This window comes from Tachypleus tridentatus, chromosome 12 (assembly GCF_004210375.1).
Source record: "Tachypleus tridentatus isolate NWPU-2018 chromosome 12, ASM421037v1, whole genome shotgun sequence".
Taxonomy (NCBI): domain Eukaryota; kingdom Metazoa; phylum Arthropoda; class Merostomata; order Xiphosura; family Limulidae; genus Tachypleus; species Tachypleus tridentatus.
The window spans coordinates 119657524-119665593 of NC_134836.1; positions in this window are offsets into that span (position 1 = coordinate 119657524).

Sequence of the window (8070 nt, forward strand, 5' to 3'; positions counted from 1 at the left end):
TATTCATTTTTTGCTATCACATAAGGATTTTTTACGAATGTGAAAGAAATAAACTTTTTAGATTAAATTTATCATAAATACAACAATATGTTCGTATCTTTTACACATCTTGTTGCCACATCGACGAATAAATAATATTGAAAAGAAAAATATAGTGTCAAAGTGCATGCACAAACAAATATTGTTCAGTGATGACATGTCATGCGGCCTGTTAACTGTTTACATACAAGCGGGATGTTTCTTGCGGGTTCTAGAACAATCAATAACTCTCACCATGGATCAAAAGAAATCTATAGCTAGTGGTTGTTAATACTTAAACCACAACAAAATGTGACCCGGTTTTAATTAAAATGATTCACTTATGTAAAATTACATATGATATTTTGTTAAAACTTTGTACGTGATGGAGAAAAAATGGATATCGTATTCGAATTCAATGTACAAAAATCTCTGCAGAATATGTAAAAACTATATATGAAAAAACGGCTCGTGTGGGTTGAGAAAATATTTTACATAGAAGAGCGAACAACGTTTCGACCTTCTTCGGTCATCGTCAGGTTAACAAAGAAAGAAGTAACTGACCGAAAGCTGACCACATGTTTGAAAGGGGTTGTGTAACTGAGTGTCGGAATGTAGAGGGCGGTGTTAGATGTTTGAATATATAATTTTATTATATTAATATAGGTATAAAGGCGTTCCTTTATATTGGTTTATTTTGGGTTTAAGTTGTTGTTTAAGTAAGGCTTCTCTAATTTTGCGTTTGTTTCTTTATTTAGTATTTGAGTGTTTTCTATGGTTATGTTGTGTTTATTTGGCTTGCAGTGTTCGAAAACGTGCGAAGGTGACTTTTTATGTTCTTTGAATCTGGTTTCCATTTTTCTACTTGTTTCTCCAATATAGAAGTCGTGGCAGTTATAACATTGTATTTTATAAATAATGTTGGTGTGGTGTTTGTCAGTATAGTTTTACATAGTATAGACCTCAGTTTTGTGCCTGGTTTTTGAATAAATTTGGTATTAACTGGAATGTCATATTTTGTTACTAGTTTTTGCCAAGTGTTGGTTATTTGTTTGCTGATGTCAGGAATATATGGTATACAGCAGTATATGGTTTCGTGATTTTTTGATTCGTGAGATATATTTACTTTAGTTGGTTGATTTTGCTTTCTGTCTAGGTGTGTGCGTATAATGTTTTCTACGGTTTGTGGAGGAAACTTATTGATGTTGATGAAGTATTGTTTTATTTTGTCTAATTCATCGTTAATTTTATCTGGTGAGCATAGTTTTATGGCTGTGTTTATTTGGTTTCTTAGTATGTTGAGTTTTGTTTTGTTTCATGTGCTGAGTCCCAAGGAATGTATAGTCCAGTATGGGTGATTTTTCGGTGGATTTCTGTTTTAAATTGTGTGTCAGTTCTTGTAATTTTGAGGTTAAGAAATGATATTTGATTGCTTTCTTCCTGTTCACATGTGAAGTTAATGTTGGGATGTATAGAGTTAATGTGATTGAAAAAATTAAGTATGTGTTCTGTAGATTTGAATCCCGCAACCGTGTCATCTGCATATCTGTACCAATATAGTGGTGGATGTAATGCTGTGTTAATTGCTTGTGTTTCAACTTGTTTCATAAAAATATTGGCTAGAACTGGTGATACTGGTTGCCCTTGCTTAGCCATTTGTTTGTATATAGTTTTGGTTGTTGAACATGAAGTTTGTCTTTATCGTGGTGAATTCTATGAGGGTTGCTAATTTGTTACTGGGAATTTCTATAGTTGGGTTAGGGTCTCGGATATAGAGTTCTAAGGCTATCTTGCAGGCTTCAGTTGTTGGAACTTCTGTAAAGAGGGATATAACATCGAAACTGGCCATTAAGGCTTTATGATAAAGTTGATTTAGATTAGACTTGAAATTAAAAGAGTCTTTGATGAATGAGCTGGCTGATGTTACATATTTGGAGAATGCCCATGCTATGTATTTACCAAGATTGTAATTAAACGATTCATATGTAGACATTATTGGTCGTAAAAACTTCAAGATAATAAAGCCATTGCACGCCTGTTTAATTAATCTTAGCTTAATGTGATATAACTTTCTTATAGAACACTACAAAAAAAATGTAAAGAGTCGAACACTTAAGGTCTCACAAACAACACAAAATAAATTCAATCAACTATTGAGAGAATATGTCCTATAGATCTCATCCCTAGAAACTTGAGTCTTCAAATCTAATTCTCAAATCCACTGTCCACGAATCGAAAGACAGCAGATGAAATGGTTATAAGCTATACAGCGATAAAGAATCTATTTTACATATTCAGTTTATAACCATGAAACTTGGTTTCAAAAATATAATTCAATAATTTTTCATTCTTTTTTTTCCTTCAGTGCTCACATATGCAGCTGAAGACTCCTCAGCTTTGAACATTTGACTGTTTGGTTTAATAACAAAAGACTCCACGCTTGATTTAAGGACAAATTTCATACTAAAGTCTGTTATTTATCAACATCTAAATATTTGCATGAAATATGAAGGAACAGCTGCCTTACAGTGAAAAGAGTTGGACACCCTATGAAAGCCTGTGTATTTTTGTAACATTTTTTGGATATATAAATATTTAATCTCAATTTTAACAATACTGAGACTTTTCAAGATCTTCTGTAAATGTAATTCTACAAAATGTATATTCTAACTGAAGAAAACGTTTGGACACCTACCTAATAGCTAGTGTTACCCCTTGGCTGAAATAACTGCAGTGAGACGCTTCTTGTAGCCATCTAACAGTCTCTGACATCGGTTTGACGAGTTTACTCCTCAATGCAGAATTCTGTAAACTGTGAAATGTTTGAGGGGTTCTTATGCAGCCAGTACGAACCACCCCACAGCATCTCAATGGAATTAAGATCTGGGCTTTGACTCGGCCATTCTCCATTTCTTAGTTTTCAGCCAGTCCTGGTGGATTTACTGGTATGTTTTGGGTCATTGTCGTGTTGCAGGGTCCAGTTCCGCTTCAGCTTTAATTTTTTACAGATGGACTCACATATTCCTCAAACACCCTCTGATACATGGGTAGAATACATGGTGGATTCTATGATTGTGAGCTGTCAGGTCCTGCTGCAGTAAAGCAACTCTAAACCATGACACTTCCACCTCCATGCTTCACAGTTGGTATGAGGTATGCTGTATTTGGTTTATGCCAAACATATCCTCTGTTCTTGTGTCCAAATAATTCAAGTTTGGACTCATTATTCAGTCCAGAGTCTTTGTCTACATTATCTCTGGCAAACTTCAGTCTGACCTTGATGTTTTCTTAGAGAGCAAAGGTTTCCTCCTGCACACCTCCCATGCAAGTTAAAACAGTCTCTTTCTGATTGTAGAGGCATGCACTTTCACAGTAGCTAGAGCCTGCTGTAGGTCCCGTGATGACATGTTAGGGTGTTTGGAGACCTCTTTTAGCATCTTGCGGTCTGCTCTCAGGAGTGAACTTCCTTGGACGACCAGACCTGGGCATGTTGGCAATTGTTTTGAAAGCCTTCCACTTGTTGACTATTTTTCGGACAGTGGATTGGCTGATTTCAAAATCCTTTGGGATCTTTTCAAATCCCACCAGACTCATAAGCTGCTATAATTTTCTTTCTGAAGGCTTCAGATGGCTCTTTTGCTTTCACCATGGTGTTCACTCTCACTTCAACAGTCAGGACACACACCAAACTAAATGTCTGAGGTTTTAATAGGGCAAGCTTCATTCAAAATGCTGAGTAACGATCTTCTAATCATGTGCACCTGGTGTGATACACCTGTGTGTGAGTTGAGCCATATTAAGTAGGTATAAATGTGGGGTGTCCTAACTTTTCCTCTGTTAGAATATGCATTTTTGTAGAATTACATTTACAAAGATCTTGAAAGTCTTTTCTTCAGTTTTAATGTTTAATTATATTCCTATAATTTCTCAGTATTGTTAAATTGAGATATATATATCAAAATGTTACCAAAATATACACAGACTTTCATAGAGTGTCTTAAATTTTTTACATGACTGTACACGTAGGCCCGGCATAGCCAGGTGGATAAGGCACTCGACTCGTAATTCGCGAGCTCGAATTCCCGTCACACAAACATGCTCGCCCTTTCATCCGTGCGAGCGTTATAATGTTTCGCTCAATCCCACTACTCGTTGGTAAAGAGTTGGCGGTGGGTGGTGATGACTAGTTACCTTCCCTCTAGTCTTACACTGCCTAATTAGGGACGGCTAGCGCAAATAGCCCTTGTGTTGCTTTGCGCGAAATTTAAAACAAAGCCTTACATGTACGTATAATGTTTCTTCTGGTTTGCTAAAAAAATGATTTATTTAAACAATATTATGGCAAAAAATGATTATATCAACAGCCTCAGAAGTTAATTTAACCATATTATTTCAACCAACTAAATTCAATAATTTTAAATGTTTTGAGTTATATGAGAGATTGGAATGATGTAGTTTGTTGTTTGTTATTAAGCACAAAGCACGGTTTTCGCAGTAATAATCAGCAGACGTGCCACTGGGAGCAAATTGAGATGACCACACTCACAAATTAATATCTAAACTAATTGAAACCATAGCAAGAAACACCGATAAAGTTCCATTCTATGCAAAATAAAACCTTCAAAATTCCTGGTATTCAAAACAAACAAACAATGTTACATGGTAGGTAATCTTCATAAAAAGGTCATTTTAGGAAAGTTAACAGCTAAAGATAAAGTTTATACTTGTTACACCAAAGTGATACGGAATATAAAAAGTGCGAAGTTTTGAAGTAAATACGACAGAAAATTTCACACAAAATAAACACAGACGTTCAGTAAGAACATTTCTAAAACACACTATCCATTGAAAACAAAAAAAATACTGTCCGTACGTTACAGAAAGAATCAATAAATAACCGTTTTATGTCAACAAAACCACTATAATTAACATTATGTTAAAGTGTTATGACGGATCTCTCACTGAAACATTACTTGACCTCAACCTCTGACCCATTAAGTAGATAATATTAAGTTTCTGAAAAGCAGAAACGAGACAAATCTACACACCTGGTGGATCTTTTTATATATTCTTCCTGATCACAAAGACTGGCGAAACAAAACGTTGATTTTAACCAGAAATCCTGCCCGAATTTTAACATTATTCAAAGCACTCGGCCCACTAAGGTGTAGAACGATACCTAGTGATTTCACTGCATTTAAGAGATCTGTAAAATTATTTTATTTCATACCACATATGTTTACAAACATTTACAGCGAACATATCGCTATTGTATAATAATTAGTGATAAACTCACGTTTTAAATAATTACACTGATCTGTGCAATGTTTACGCGTCTGATATTTCTTTATACCTATTTCATTTCTTTAAGCATTAAACATTTTATACATAACAGAAGGAACCTTCATATACAAAACTACACCATGGGCTAGCTATGATTTGCCCATCACGTGTATCGAATCTAGGTTTCTAGCGTTGTAAGTTATACCACTGTACCACTGGGGATATTGTTTGTTGCTTGTTTTTTTTTAATTTCGCGCAAAGCTACACGGGAGCTATCTGCGTTAGCGGTCCCTAATTTTGCAGTGTAAGACTAGAGGAAGGCAGCTAGTCATCACCACCCACTGCCAACTCTTGGGCTACTCTTTTACCAACGAAAGTGGGGTTGACCAAATATAACACTCCCCAGCTGAAAGGGCGAGCATGTTTGGTTTGACGGGTGTTCAAGCCCGTGCCCCTCGGATTATGAGTCGAGTGCCTTAACCACATGGCCATGCCGGGCCGAGGAACATAGAAATAAGTTCCAGTTACATGACGAATTCGACTGTGTCTGCGTAAAGTGCTGACGTCTGTCATCAATATACATAAAAATATAAAACGGAAAATCTCTGAACTTCAATTAATTTCTTACTGGTTTTACATATTTACAGTAAAAGAAAACATAAAACATAAGAGTTTCAACACCAAAATGATGAACACGTCTCGCAGCTTATGATTTTACTCTTGACACCTATTTTATAGTAACATAAGTACCTCCACCTATCGCATGATCGACAGATAATGCAGTTTTGATTACAATTACAAATTAATTACAGCAACATTATACTCCTATATAATGATGATCTGTCTCTAATTACATGAGCTCGGAGGTCAACTGTTATGTTAATTATGTAATGTTCATTTGTCTATCTGAAGATAATTCTTAATAGTAATTTTATAATCAGCATTTGAGATATATATATATATATATATATACAATTTCTGTTCACTCGACCCTTTTATGTTTACTGCCATTATACTCTTGCTTGATGTTAACATGATTACACTCTTACTTTTACCAACACTTAATATTAACATGATTACACTCTTACTTTTACCAACACTTAATGCTAACATGATTACACTCTTACTTTTACCACTTGATGTTAACATGGTTTACACTCTTCATTTACCAACAAATATTAAAATGATTGCACTGCTTTTACCAACACGGTGTTAACATGGTTACCTCTTGCTTTTACCAACACTTAATATTAAAATGAGTTGCACTCTTACTTTTACCAACCTTGATGTTATGATGATTACACTCTTACTTTTACCAACACTTGATGTTAACATGATTACACTCTTACTTTTACCAACCTTAAAGATGATTACACTCTTACTTTTACCAACACTTGATGTTAACATGATTACTCTTACTTTTACCAACATTATATTAACTTGTGATTACACTCTTACTTTTACCAACACTTAATGCTAACATGAGTTACTCTTCCTTTACCAACCTTAATATTAAATGGTTACACTCTTGCTTTTACCAACACTTGATGTTAACATGGTTACACTCTTACTTTTACCAACCTTAATATTAAAATGATTACTCTTACTTTTACCAACACCAGATGTTAACATGGTTACACTCTTACGTTTACCAACACTTGATGTTATGATGATTACACTCTTACTTTTACCAACACTTGATGTTAAAATGATTACCCCTTTTACGCCAACATTAATATTAACATGATTACCTCTTGCTTTTACCAACACTTAATGCTAACATGATTACACTCTTACTTTTACCAACGCGTGTTAACATGGTTTACACTCTTGCTTTTACCAACACTTAATAAATGATTACACTCTTGCTTTTACCAGCCTTGTGTTAACATGATTACACTCTTGCTTTTACCAACACTTAATATTAACATGATTACACTCTTGCTTTTACCAACATTATGCTGAACATGATTACATTCTTCCTTTACCAACCTTAATATTAAAATGATTATACTCTTACTTTACCAACACTTGATGTTAACATGGTTACACTCTTACTTTTACCAACAATATTAAAATGATTGCACTCTTGCTTTTACCAACACTTGTGTTAACATGGTTTACTCTTACGTTTACCAACACTTGATGTTATGATGATTACACTCTTACTTTTACCAACACTTGGTGTTAAAATGATTACACTTACTTTTACCAACCAATATTAACATGATTACACTCTTACTTTTACCAACACTTAATGCTAACATGATTACACTCTTACTTTTACCAAGCGGTGTTAACATGGTTACACTCTTCATTTACCAACACTTAATATTAAAATGAGTTACACTCTTACTTTTACCAACACTTAATATTAAAGTTATTACACTCTTGCTTTTACCAACACTTAATATTAAAATGATTGCACTCTTGCACCAACCTTGGTGTTATGATGGTTACCTCTTGCGCATGGGTTACACTCTTGCTTTTACCAACACTTGATGTTAAGATGATTACACCCTACCAACACTTAATATTAACATGATTACACTCTTACTTTTACCAACACTTAATGCTAACATGATTACTCTTACTTTTACCAACACTTGATGTTAACATGGTTACCTCTTCTTTACCAACCTTAATATTAAAATGATTACACTCTTGCTTTTACCAACACTTGATGTTAACATGGTTTACCTCTTACTTTTACATAATAGGTTGTTACACTCTTGCTTTACCAACACTGGATGTTAACATGGTTACACT